This window comes from Apostichopus japonicus, chromosome 22 (assembly GCF_037975245.1).
Source record: "Apostichopus japonicus isolate 1M-3 chromosome 22, ASM3797524v1, whole genome shotgun sequence".
NCBI lineage: Eukaryota > Metazoa > Echinodermata > Holothuroidea > Aspidochirotida > Stichopodidae > Apostichopus > Apostichopus japonicus.
Genome location: NC_092582.1, coordinates 1,674,436 through 1,688,507, shown reverse-complemented (window position 1 = coordinate 1,688,507; position 14,072 = coordinate 1,674,436). Strand labels below are relative to the sequence as shown.

Here is a 14,072-nt window from a genome sequence, read left to right as displayed (position 1 = left end):
CTGTCCCCACCTGTAACTCGCAAAATCTATACACATTTTTGGAGAGGGGCCATCGACGGGTAGAACTGAGGGAACGCTCAATCCCAAAACGAATATTGCAATAACAATTTACTTAAAGGGATACATTTCCGTTACACTACTGAGTAGATATAGGTGGAGTACGTGCGGAAGCAAACTAGCCCCGACTTTTAAAGTGCGTCATATTTAGTTTTATGGTGGCATATATGTAGCCTACACTAGGGCTGTATCATTCCGCATGCACGCACTCACGCACGAGTGTTCTCCCTCAGGAAAAGTGCCGAAAAGAAACAGGAGAACATCTTTCTTGATGTGTTCTCAAACAAACTCTGCTGTTTTTGTGGCTTGGATGTCGGAGTACACAACGGGAAGTAAATGTGATGCCCAAAAATGCGTCGATTGAGGCAATTTTAGACCACTTTTAGGCTTCCCAATGGCAGCGTACGAAAATTGTTTACTATACTGAGTAAAGAGGTTTGTTGACAAGTCGGGTTCTCAGCGTGTGTGCGTACGTCAGTCAATGGGGCAATCATGTGGCGTATATGCTACCGTATAGCTTCTCAAGTCAAACGTTGTTTGCGCTATATCGTCATATAACATTAGTTTAATGGGATAAGTAGCCATATAGGTGGTCAAGAGTTGAATGTCGTCCAACTTTGCAAAATTGTGAGAATGATCGCCGTACGTACTCCAGTGGCTATAGTCTCGGGGCGGGTATAAAAGGCTTAAATTCTATCCTTCCAATGTCTACGACCATATCACGTTGAATATACCGGTTCTCGTCCGATCACCGAAGTCAAGCAGCGTCGAGCCTAGTCAGTACTTGGATGGGTGACCGCCTGGGAATACTAGGTGCCGTAGACTTTTTCATTTTTTTCCTCACCCACAAGCGCACCCCAGTTTCTATCTCTGTCACTATTGTTGTGTCCTGTCATTTTCTGCCCCCCACTCCCCCCTCACGCATTCTACCCCCACCACCCTTGAAGACATTGACTTGCCATATCGAACTTTTATTCGAGACTATTTTAGTGTAACGTTGACCAGTGTCTCCCGAAGTCCAGCTGCTTGAACTAATAAAAAAAAAAAAAAAAAAAAATAGAATACAGGCGGTTCTCTCAGTTCTCTCTCCGCCAGGGGCCAATCTCGGAATACCTCGTGAGCGTGGTGAGCTAAAACTAATAAAACAATCTGCGCTACCACTAACAAGGGGAAACATCTCAAAATTCGGGTGCTGATTCAGCAAGATTTATAAACAAACAGGGGTACGATTTTCATTGGCTGTCCCCACCTGTAACTCGCAAAATCTATACACATTTTTGGAGAGGGGCCATCGACGGGTAGAACTGAGGGAACGCTCAATCCCAAAACGAATATTGCAATAACAATTTACTTAAAGGGATACATTTCCGTTACACTACTGAGTAGATATAGGTGGAGTACGTGCGGAAGCAAACTAGCCCCGACTTTTAAAGTGCGTCATATTTAGTTTTATGGTGGCATATATGTAGCCTACACTAGGGCTGTATCATTCCGCATGCACGCACTCACGCACGAGTGTTCTCCCTCAGGAAAAGTGCCGAAAAGAAACAGGAGAACATCTTTCTTGATGTGTTCTCAAACAAACTCTGCTGTTTTTGTGGCTTGGATGTCGGAGTACACAACGGGAAGTAAATGTGATGCCCAAAAATGCGTCGATTGAGGCAATTTTAGACCACTTTTAGGCTTCCCAATGGCAGCGTACGAAAATTGTTTACTATACTGAGTAAAGAGGTTTGTTGACAAGTCGGGTTCTCAGCGTGTGTGCGTACGTCAGTCAATGGGGCAATCATGTGGCGTATATGCTACCGTATAGCTTCTCAAGTCAAACGTTGTTTGCGCTATATCGTCATATAACATTAGTTTAATGGGATAAGTAGCCATATAGGTGGTCAAGAGTTGAATGTCGTCCAACTTTGCAAAATTGTGAGAATGATCGCCGTACGTACTCCAGTGGCTATAGTCTCGGGGCGGGTATAAAAGGCTTAAATTCTATCCTTCCAATGTCTACGACCATATCACGTTGAATATACCGGTTCTCGTCCGATCACCGAAGTCAAGCAGCGTCGAGCCTAGTCAGTACTTGGATGGGTGACCGCCTGGGAATACTAGGTGCCGTAGACTTTTTCATTTTTTTCCTCACCCACAAGCGCACCCCAGTTTCTATCTCTGTCACTATTGTTGTGTCCTGTCATTTTCTGCCCCCCACTCCCCCCTCACGCATTCTACCCCCACCACCCTTGAAGACATTGACTTGCCATATCGAACTTTTATTCGAGACTATTTTAGTGTAACGTTGACCAGTGTCTCCCGAAGTCCAGCTGCTTGAACTAATAAAAAAAAAAAAAAAAAAAAATAGAATACAGGCGGTTCTCTCAGTTCTCTCTCCGCCAGGGGCCAATCTCGGAATACCTCGTGAGCGTGGTGAGCTAAAACTAATAAAACAATCTGCGCTACCACTAACAAGGGGAAACATCTCAAAATTCGGGTGCTGATTCAGCAAGATTTATAAACAAACAGGGGTACGATTTTCATTGGCTGTCCCCACCTGTAACTCGCAAAATCTATACACATTTTTGGAGAGGGGCCATCGACGGGTAGAACTGAGGGAACGCTCAATCCCAAAACGAATATTGCAATAACAATTTACTTAAAGGGATACATTTCCGTTACACTACTGAGTAGATATAGGTGGAGTACGTGCGGAAGCAAACTAGCCCCGACTTTTAAAGTGCGTCATATTTAGTTTTATGGTGGCATATATGTAGCCTACACTAGGGCTGTATCATTCCGCATGCACGCACTCACGCACGAGTGTTCTCCCTCAGGAAAAGTGCCGAAAAGAAACAGGAGAACATCTTTCTTGATGTGTTCTCAAACAAACTCTGCTGTTTTTGTGGCTTGGATGTCGGAGTACACAACGGGAAGTAAATGTGATGCCCAAAAATGCGTCGATTGAGGCAATTTTAGACCACTTTTAGGCTTCCCAATGGCAGCGTACGAAAATTGTTTACTATACTGAGTAAAGAGGTTTGTTGACAAGTCGGGTTCTCAGCGTGTGTGCGTACGTCAGTCAATGGGGCAATCATGTGGCGTATATGCTACCGTATAGCTTCTCAAGTCAAACGTTGTTTGCGCTATATCGTCATATAACATTAGTTTAATGGGATAAGTAGCCATATAGGTGGTCAAGAGTTGAATGTCGTCCAACTTTGCAAAATTGTGAGAATGATCGCCGTACGTACTCCAGTGGCTATAGTCTCGGGGCGGGTATAAAAGGCTTAAATTCTATCCTTCCAATGTCTACGACCATATCACGTTGAATATACCGGTTCTCGTCCGATCACCGAAGTCAAGCAGCGTCGAGCCTAGTCAGTACTTGGATGGGTGACCGCCTGGGAATACTAGGTGCCGTAGACTTTTTCATTTTTTTCCTCACCCACAAGCGCACCCCAGTTTCTATCTCTGTCACTATTGTTGTGTCCTGTCATTTTCTGCCCCCCACTCCCCCCTCACGCATTCTACCCCCACCACCCTTGAAGACATTGACTTGCCATATCGAACTTTTATTCGAGACTATTTTAGTGTAACGTTGACCAGTGTCTCCCGAAGTCCAGCTGCTTGAACTAATAAAAAAAAAAAAAAAAAAAAATAGAATACAGGCGGTTCTCTCAGTTCTCTCTCCGCCAGGGGCCAATCTCGGAATACCTCGTGAGCGTGGTGAGCTAAAACTAATAAAACAATCTGCGCTACCACTAACAAGGGGAAACATCTCAAAATTCGGGTGCTGATTCAGCAAGATTTATAAACAAACAGGGGTACGATTTTCATTGGCTGTCCCCACCTGTAACTCGCAAAATCTATACACATTTTTGGAGAGGGGCCATCGACGGGTAGAACTGAGGGAACGCTCAATCCCAAAACGAATATTGCAATAACAATTTACTTAAAGGGATACATTTCCGTTACACTACTGAGTAGATATAGGTGGAGTACGTGCGGAAGCAAACTAGCCCCGACTTTTAAAGTGCGTCATATTTAGTTTTATGGTGGCATATATGTAGCCTACACTAGGGCTGTATCATTCCGCATGCACGCACTCACGCACGAGTGTTCTCCCTCAGGAAAAGTGCCGAAAAGAAACAGGAGAACATCTTTCTTGATGTGTTCTCAAACAAACTCTGCTGTTTTTGTGGCTTGGATGTCGGAGTACACAACGGGAAGTAAATGTGATGCCCAAAAATGCGTCGATTGAGGCAATTTTAGACCACTTTTAGGCTTCCCAATGGCAGCGTACGAAAATTGTTTACTATACTGAGTAAAGAGGTTTGTTGACAAGTCGGGTTCTCAGCGTGTGTGCGTACGTCAGTCAATGGGGCAATCATGTGGCGTATATGCTACCGTATAGCTTCTCAAGTCAAACGTTGTTTGCGCTATATCGTCATATAACATTAGTTTAATGGGATAAGTAGCCATATAGGTGGTCAAGAGTTGAATGTCGTCCAACTTTGCAAAATTGTGAGAATGATCGCCGTACGTACTCCAGTGGCTATAGTCTCGGGGCGGGTATAAAAGGCTTAAATTCTATCCTTCCAATGTCTACGACCATATCACGTTGAATATACCGGTTCTCGTCCGATCACCGAAGTCAAGCAGCGTCGAGCCTAGTCAGTACTTGGATGGGTGACCGCCTGGGAATACTAGGTGCCGTAGACTTTTTCATTTTTTTCCTCACCCACAAGCGCACCCCAGTTTCTATCTCTGTCACTATTGTTGTGTCCTGTCATTTTCTGCCCCCCACTCCCCCCTCACGCATTCTACCCCCACCACCCTTGAAGACATTGACTTGCCATATCGAACTTTTATTCGAGACTATTTTAGTGTAACGTTGACCAGTGTCTCCCGAAGTCCAGCTGCTTGAACTAATAAAAAAAAAAAAAAAAAAAAATAGAATACAGGCGGTTCTCTCAGTTCTCTCTCCGCCAGGGGCCAATCTCGGAATACCTCGTGAGCGTGGTGAGCTAAAACTAATAAAACAATCTGCGCTACCACTAACAAGGGGAAACATCTCAAAATTCGGGTGCTGATTCAGCAAGATTTATAAACAAACAGGGGTACGATTTTCATTGGCTGTCCCCACCTGTAACTCGCAAAATCTATACACATTTTTGGAGAGGGGCCATCGACGGGTAGAACTGAGGGAACGCTCAATCCCAAAACGAATATTGCAATAACAATTTACTTAAAGGGATACATTTCCGTTACACTACTGAGTAGATATAGGTGGAGTACGTGCGGAAGCAAACTAGCCCCGACTTTTAAAGTGCGTCATATTTAGTTTTATGGTGGCATATATGTAGCCTACACTAGGGCTGTATCATTCCGCATGCACGCACTCACGCACGAGTGTTCTCCCTCAGGAAAAGTGCCGAAAAGAAACAGGAGAACATCTTTCTTGATGTGTTCTCAAACAAACTCTGCTGTTTTTGTGGCTTGGATGTCGGAGTACACAACGGGAAGTAAATGTGATGCCCAAAAATGCGTCGATTGAGGCAATTTTAGACCACTTTTAGGCTTCCCAATGGCAGCGTACGAAAATTGTTTACTATACTGAGTAAAGAGGTTTGTTGACAAGTCGGGTTCTCAGCGTGTGTGCGTACGTCAGTCAATGGGGCAATCATGTGGCGTATATGCTACCGTATAGCTTCTCAAGTCAAACGTTGTTTGCGCTATATCGTCATATAACATTAGTTTAATGGGATAAGTAGCCATATAGGTGGTCAAGAGTTGAATGTCGTCCAACTTTGCAAAATTGTGAGAATGATCGCCGTACGTACTCCAGTGGCTATAGTCTCGGGGCGGGTATAAAAGGCTTCTCGGGGCGGGTATAAAAGGCTTAAATTCAATCGTTCTAATGTCTACGACCATATCACGTTGAATATACCGGTTCTCGTCCGATCACCGAAGTCAAGCAGCGTCGAGCCTAGTCAGTACTTGGATGGGTGACCGCCTGGGAATACTAGGTGCCGTAGACTTTTTCATTTTTTTCCTCACCCACAACCGCAACCCAGTTTCTATCTCTGTCACCAGTGGCGGAGATTTCTTGTCAGAAGTGGGGGGGTTGCAGGCCATTGATGAAATAAAAAGTCATAACTGCTGGCTCACTATCTAAGTGGAGCGCGACCATAAGTTGGCGCGAAGTGCACAAGAATTTTTTGGCAAATATTGCCTCCCAGATTGCAGGAAATGGCACTGCCCAGGCCTTGAAAAGCTGCATTTAACCAGTGGCGTATGCAGGATTTTCTAACCCGGGGGGGGGGGGGCGCGTATTACTATCTAAGCGGAGCGCCACCATTGGTTGGCGCGCAGCGTACAAGCAAATTTCTGGTTTTGGTACCCCCAGATCACCGGAAATGGCACTTCTCGGGCTTGAAAATGACCAACCAGATGTACACTTTTGCCTGAGAACCAAGTTTTTCCAAATACTTATTTTCTCATCTATAACTTCGTCACCAGTCACACATCATGTTCGACTTCATCACATATCCTGTGGATCATTGCTTTTGTAGGTGATTCTTCATCGCGGCCCACAATATCCGTCAGCCCCACTGTTCAGAATTTGAAAATTCACAATTCTCGTGAATAAATTCACTTCAAAACATACCCATAATGTTGCACAAAATATCATCTATGGACAACCGATATAGCAAAACCTCCTTCAAACCCTAACAGACGGGTCAAAATTGCACGAGTATGATGAAGAATGTTGGTTAGGGAATTTTCGAAAATTCAGACGGCTACTAAAAAATTTCGTTGAAGGAAATAAAAATATACCAGATATTTCCGAAACCGAACACTACACACATCGACAGTTTTGAGCATGGGCGCAGATCAGTCTTGGATAATGGTGGGGACGCGTGTCTGTTCTATGACACTATCTAAGCGGAGCGCGACCATGGGTTCGCGCGTAGCGTACGATTTTTTTTAGGCAAATATACCTCCCAGATCGCCGGAAATAACACTTCCCAGACCTAATGATGCTCCTAAACCTCCTTAAGTTTTAGATCTCATGGCTTAGAAATTTAGTTTGGAGAAATACATGGGCGTCTGCAGAAAGAAAATCAGGGGACAAATAATCCAAGTAGACTTTTGTATATACGATGGGTCTGGGGTCCTCTCCCAGAAAACAAATATAGACTGCCGCAAAAGCGATTTCCGTCCTATATTTAACAACTGTGGATAAAATACAATAAAATGAGAACTGCTGCATGTCATTTGCACAATGCTGGATCAAACTGCGCCAAAGTTCAATACAGGGGAACTTGAAATGCAGCTATTGGTCAAGACAAATTGGTGGGGACGCGGTATATCATGTCCCCACTACTGAAAAAAGTTGGTGGGGACGCGCCCTGCTGTCCTCACCAGGATCTGCGCCCATGGTTTGGAGGCTGTTTATCGTGGAACGCCATTTTCATGCTCAATGATATGATGTGATATCTGCTGTTTGCTTTACAAATTCGAATAATTTTGTCACTGTTCCTCTTTCTCTTCCCGTTTTCTTGCCGTATTTTCTACTCCATCCTTTTCTCCTTTTCTCTCATTCTTCTTTTTCTTTTCCTTCCTTCACCTCGTTGAAGTTGGCAAGTGTATACAGTTCCAAAGCTATTCAACAGCAACAAAACGTTATTTTGTGTATGTCTGTTGTGGGGTGAAGTTGGCGCTATGAGCTACAAGTTCCAATGCGCAAGGTGGGGGACAGGGGCTAGAAATAATGTGTGGGTCAATTCTAACTCGGTTTTCGGTCGTTAATTGTTGATGTAGCCTACCAGGTACAAGGTTGAAATGACTTTAACAATTTCAAATTTAATAATTTGATTTATTACGCCATTTGGAGCACATAACATAGGCTATAACAGAACATTACTGGCAAAAACTAGGGGGGGTTGATTGTGTGGGCCAACCCCCCCTCTTCAAAAAGTGGGGGGGTTAAAACCCCCCCAACCCCCCCTGTTTCTCCGCCACTGTCTGTCACTATTGTTGTGTCCTGTCATTTTCTGCCCCCCCACCCCCCTCACGCATTCTACCCCCACCACCCTTGAAGACACTGACTTGCCATATCGAACTTTTATTCGAGACTATTGTAGTGTAACGTTGACCAGTGTCTCCCGAAGTCCAGCTGCTTGAACTAATAAAAAAAAAAAAAAAAAAATAGAATATAGGCGGTTCTCTCAGTTCTCTCTCCGCCAGGGGCCAATCTCGGAATACCTCGTGAGCGTGGTGAGCTAAAACTAATAAAACAATCTGCGCTACCACTAACAAGGGGAAACATCTCAAAATTCGGGTGCTGATTCAGCAAGATTTATAAACAAACAGGGGTACGATTTTCATTGGCTGTCCCCACCTGTAACTCGCAAAATCTATACACATTTTTGGAGAGGGGCCATCGACGGGTAGAACTGAGGGAACGCTCAATCCCAAAACGAATATTGCAATAACAATTTACTTAAAGGGATACATTTCCGTTACACTACTGAGTAGATATAGGTGGAGTACGTGCGGAAGCAAACTAGCCCCGACTTTTAAAGTGCGTCATATTTAGTTTTATGGTGGCATATATGTAGCCTACACTAGGGCTGTATCATTCCGCATGCACGCACTCACGCACGAGTGTTCTCCCTCAGGAAAAGTGCCGAAAAGAAACAGGAGAACATCTTTCTTGATGTGTTCTCAAACAAACTCTGCTGTTTTTGTGGCTTGGATGTCGGAGTACACAACGGGAAGTAAATGTGATGCCCAAAAATGCGTCGATTGAGGCAATTTTAGACCACTTTTAGGCTTCCCAATGGCAGCGTACGAAAATTGTTTACTATACTGAGTAAAGAGGTTTGTTGACAAGTCGGGTTCTCAGCGTGTGTGCGTACGTCAGTCAATGGGGCAATCATGTGGCGTATATGCTACCGTATAGCTTCTCAAGTCAAACGTCGTTTGCGCTATATCGTCATATAACATTAGTTTAATGGGATAAGTAGCCATATAGGTGGTCAAGAGTTGAATGTCGTCCAACTTTGCAAAATTGTGAGAATGATCGCCGTACGTACTCTAGTGGCTATAGTCTCGGGGCGGGTATAAAAGGCTTAAATTCAATCGTTCTAATGTCTACGACCATATCACGTTGAATATAAGCAGACTCTCGCGTACACATCAAAGAAAACTAAGGAAACAAATCAACCACGAAAGGGCGAAAGCGCAAAAATATCAAGACTACGACACTACAAGGCTACGGAATTTAGAATTTCAGCTAGACGAGACGACCCGCGCAGATATCAGAGGAGCCGCGCTTAGATCGAGAATCAAGTGGTTCGAAGAAGGAGAACGTTCGTCAAAATTTTTCCTCAATTTAGAAAAATCTCGACAAAGCAAAAAAGTAATGCGCCAGATTCTCACCGACGAGGGCGCGATCATTAACGATCAAGACGATATTATCCACGAACAGGCCAGATTTTACAAAACGCTGTACACCGCAGAACCGTCAGTGAGTATTCAGAGGGAGGTACTACTTAGTCAGCTTTCTAAAACGTTGTCCGAACCTGATTCTCAGTCATGTGAGGGGGACATTTCGGCTGCAGAACTCCAAAAATCACTTTTTGATATGGAGTCGAGTAAAAGCCCTGGTTTAGACGGACTCACTGTTGAGTTTTATAAGGAATTTTGGGATGTATTGGGGGAGGTTTTTCTCAAACTGACGAAAGAAATTTACAACACAAATGAAATGTGTAAATCTATGAAAACAGGCCTAATTACCTTGATACCCAAGAAAGGGGATTTGAGAAAACTTAAGAATTGGAGACCGATTAGTCTTTTGAACACAGACTACAAAATAATCACAAAGGCCCTGGCCAATAGAATCTCTAGGGTTATCAATTGCCTTGTCTCTAGTGATCAGACCTGTTGTGTTCCCGGCAGAGATATTGCCGACAATGTTCTGGCTATGAGAAATATTATTAATTATGTTAACGAAAACAAGCTGGAGGGCTATGTTCTTAAAATTGATCAATTAAAAGCCTTCGATCGAGTAAACCATGAATATCTTATTAATGTTTTACAAAGGATGGGTTTCGGTACTAATTTAATTAACTGGGTTAAAATCCTCTACAACGATATTCAAGGCTGTATTAAACACAATGGTTATATTTCAGATGCTTTTCATATTCAGAGAGGGGTTCGCCAGGGTTGTCCAATTTCTGCTATTTTATATGTATTATCTGCTGAACCATTTCATGACGCTATTTACAAAAGTAAGAGTATAGTTGGTATTAAGTTTATGCATCATGAAGCTAAAATGTTTCAACATGCAGATGATACCACTTTCTTTCTCTCTGATACTTCTAGTGTTAAGTCCGTACAAAATGTTATTAACCTGTATGAAGGCGCCTCTGGCTCTAAGTGTAATGTAGAGAAAACCGAGTTACTAGTGCTCGGAAAAGGCAAAGTACGAAAAGACGAGTTCAATTTTCCGATTAGGAACGATTTTATAGAAGTGCTTGGTGTTTGTATCGGCAATGATAAGGATGCTCTTGAAAGAGAAAACTGGAAAGCCAAGACTGCCTCTTGTTGCAATGTTCTCAAGAGGTGGAAAGGGCGGAACCTCTCCTTTAAAGGCAGAGCTCTTGTTGTAAATTCTCTAGTTGTCTCAAGACTGACATATCTTGCTACTATTATTCCGGTCCCTAAATGGGTAGGAGACTCTTTGAAAGAAAGTGTTATCGAATTTATGTGGGGAGGTAAGAAACCTGGCATATCCTACAATGTTCTTCTTCAACCTGTAGACAAAGGTGGCCTTAACCTTTGTGACATTTTTATAAAGAGAGACGCTTTACGTATGAAGTACATCTGTAAACTACTTAGCAACAGTATCAATCCGATGTTAAAAGATTTAATGCTCTATTTTCTGAACCATTATGAATATATGAAACTAGGTTTACACGTATTTCGTATTTTACCTCATAGCAATTCTATGAGAAAACTTTTACCGTATTATTATGAGTTGTTGAGTGCCTGGAAAAAGTTAACGGATAAAAAGTTATGCCCTCCAGTGAACAGGGAAGAAATTCTTATGCAACCGCTGTTCCATAATCCATTTATTGTAAATGAAACTGACGAAACCCTCTTTAATAGAGATTTCATTGAAGGTGGTATACTTTTTGTAGGCGATCTTATGTATGAAATGATCCCAAGACGGCTTCCCGCAGAGGGTATCCATGAAGCCATTACTATGGCCAACCCACATTGTAAACTTGATGTTGATGACGTATTTGATTACGTCACATCTATTTTGAACGCTTTTCCAAAAGATTGGCTCGAACAAATCTATTCGGGCGATAAAATTGTCAGTCAAAATGACAATGAGTCACTTTCACTCACCCTCTCTTGTGGTGACACCACGCTAGATGCGTCCACCGTTAGTGTCAGGAATGCAACTGATCTCCTAAGGGAGGCCGTCTCAACAATTCCAAAAGGCGAAATCCACTGGAAACACGTTTTTAACGATGTCTCTTTTGAACATAGGTGGACCAATGTCTACAAAGGTCTAAAAGCTTTTCACGATAGTGACCTCGATTTCCGTCTTCTTCATAATATTTTATTCTGTAACGATAAGTTGTATCTTTTTAAGCTAGTTGACTCTCCTTTATGTACCTTATGTAAGAACCATAATGAAACTGTCTTGCATCTTTTTGTCGATTGCAAAACCGTAAATCTTCTCTGGGGAGATATTATCAAGAAGCTTCAGAAAATCTGTAAAATCAACAACAATGATAAATGGAGGCAAATAACTCTCTTAGGTATGGAACTTAACCATAGGAGGCATGAGACAATTTCGATTGATCTTATTCTAAACACTTTCAAAAAAGTTGTTTGGACCACTCGTGTTAGCCTCCTGAACGGGGAAAAGCACATTAATATTCAAAACTTCTTTCATAATTCACTACGAAAGAAAATCGATTTCTTATTCCACTATTTTGTAAAGAAAAAAGAAATTTCTACATTTTGGGAGTTGTTTACTCAAGGTGACGTCATTCTCAATCCTCTTGAAGATGGCTCCTACGAGTACAAGTTTGACAGTTAATTTTCTCTTGCCTTCCCCAATCTAGGATTACTCTTTTATTGTTGTGCATGATTGTATCGATAGTGTTGTATTATTGTTATAGTTTTACATATATTCTCTTTCTTTATTTCTTGTAACCATGTTAATATCTGTACATTCAATCGGAGAACCAGTGGGTTTTTCCGTCAATAAAAAAAAAAAAAAAAAAAAAAAAAAAAAAACCGGTTCTCGTCCGATCACCGAAGTCAAGCAGCGTCGAGCCTAGTCAGTACTTGGATGGGTGACCGCCTGGGAATACTAGGTGCCGTAGACTTTTTCATTTTTTTCCTCACCCACAACCGCACCCCCAGTTTCTATCTCTGTCACTATTGTTGTGTCCTGTCATTTTCTGCCCCCCCCACCCCCCTCACGCATTCTACCCCCACCACCCTTGAAGACACTGACTTGCCATATCGAACTTTTATTCGAGACTATTGTAGTGTAACGTTGACCAGTGTCTCCCGAAGTCCAGCTGCTTGAACTAATAAAAAAAAAAAAAAAAAAAAAAAAAAAAAATAGAATATAGGCGGTTCTCTCAGTTCTCTCTCCGCCAGGGGCCAATCTCGGAATACCTCGTGAGCGTGGTGAGCTAAAACTAATAAAACAATCTGCGCTACCACTAACAAGGGGAAACATCTCAAAATTCGGGTGCTGATTCAGCAAGATTTATAAACAAACAGGGGTACGATTTTCATTGGCTGTCCCCACCTGTAACTCGCAAAATCTATACACATTTTTGGAGAGGGGCCATCGACGGGTAGAACTGAGGGAACGCTCAATCCCAAAACGAATATTGCAATAACAATTTACTTAAAGGGATACATTTCCGTTACACTACTGAGTAGATATAGGTGGAGTACGTGCGGAAGCAAACTAGCCCCGACTTTTAAAGTGCGTCATATTTAGTTTTATGGTGGCATATATGTAGCCTACACTAGGGCTGTATCATTCCGCATGCACGCACTCACGCACGAGTGTTCTCCCTCAGGAAAAGTGCCGAAAAGAAACAGGAGAACATCTTTCTTGATGTGTTCTCAAACAAACTCTGCTGTTTTTGTGGCTTGGATGTCGGAGTACACAACGGGAAGTAAATGTGATGCCCAAAAATGCGTCGATTGAGGCAATTTTAGACCACTATTAGGCTTCCCAATGGCAGCGTACGAAAATTGTTTACTATACTGAGTAAAGAGGTTTGTTGACAAGTCGGGTTCTCAGCGTGTGTGCGTACGTCAGTCAATGGGGCAATCATGTGGCGTATATGCTACCGTATAGCTTCTCAAGTCAAACGTCGTTTGCGCTATATCGTCATATAACATTAGTTTAATGGGATAAGTAGCCATATAGGTGGTCAAGAGTTGAATGTCGTCCAACTTTGCAAAATTGTGAGAATGATCGCCGTACGTACTCTAGTGGCTATAGTCTCGGGGCGGGTATAAAAGGCTTAAATTCAATCCTTCTAATGTCTACGACCATATCACGTTGAATATACCGGTTCTCGTCCGATCACCGAAGTCAAGCAGCGTCGAGCCTAGTCAGTACTTGGATGGGTGACCGCCTGGGAATACTAGGTGCCGTAGACTTTTTCATTTTTTTCCTCACCCACAACCGCAACCCAGTTTCTATCTCTGTCACCAGTGGCGGAGATTTCTTGTCAGAAGTGGGGGGGTTGCAGGCCATTGATGAAATAAAAAGTCATAACTGCTGGCTCACTATCTAAGTGGAGCGCGACCATAAGTTGGCGCGAAGTGCACAAGAATTTTTTGGCAAATATTGCCTCCCAGATTGCAGGAAATGGCACTGCCCAGGCCTTGAAAAGCTGCATTTAACCAGTGGCGTATGCAGGATTTTCTAACCCGGGGGGGGGGGGCGCGTATTA

General features: G+C 42.9%; 6 non-coding genes across 6 annotated transcripts; all 6 read left to right on the top strand.

Moving 5' to 3' along the window:
• Positions 1-763: 763 nt before the first annotated feature.
• On the top strand, positions 764-882 carry LOC139964390 (5S ribosomal RNA). Its single transcript, XR_011791954.1, has one exon. It is a non-coding gene; the product is annotated as a 5S ribosomal RNA (ribosomal RNA).
• A 1,177-nt stretch (positions 883-2,059) lies between these two features.
• Positions 2,060-2,178, top strand: LOC139964422 (5S ribosomal RNA). Its single transcript, XR_011791969.1, has one exon. It is a non-coding gene; the product is annotated as a 5S ribosomal RNA (ribosomal RNA).
• Positions 2,179-3,355: 1,177 nt separating this feature from the next.
• On the top strand, positions 3,356-3,474 carry LOC139964420 (5S ribosomal RNA). The gene has a single exon (XR_011791967.1). It is a non-coding gene; the product is annotated as a 5S ribosomal RNA (ribosomal RNA).
• Positions 3,475-4,651: 1,177 nt separating this feature from the next.
• Positions 4,652-4,770, top strand: LOC139964408 (5S ribosomal RNA). The gene has a single exon (XR_011791959.1). It is a non-coding gene; the product is annotated as a 5S ribosomal RNA (ribosomal RNA).
• A 1,200-nt stretch (positions 4,771-5,970) lies between these two features.
• LOC139964396 (5S ribosomal RNA) lies at positions 5,971-6,089 on the top strand. Its single transcript, XR_011791958.1, has one exon. It is a non-coding gene; the product is annotated as a 5S ribosomal RNA (ribosomal RNA).
• Positions 6,090-13,657: 7,568 nt separating this feature from the next.
• Positions 13,658-13,776, top strand: LOC139964389 (5S ribosomal RNA). The gene has a single exon (XR_011791953.1). It is a non-coding gene; the product is annotated as a 5S ribosomal RNA (ribosomal RNA).
• Positions 13,777-14,072: the final 296 nt, after the last annotated feature.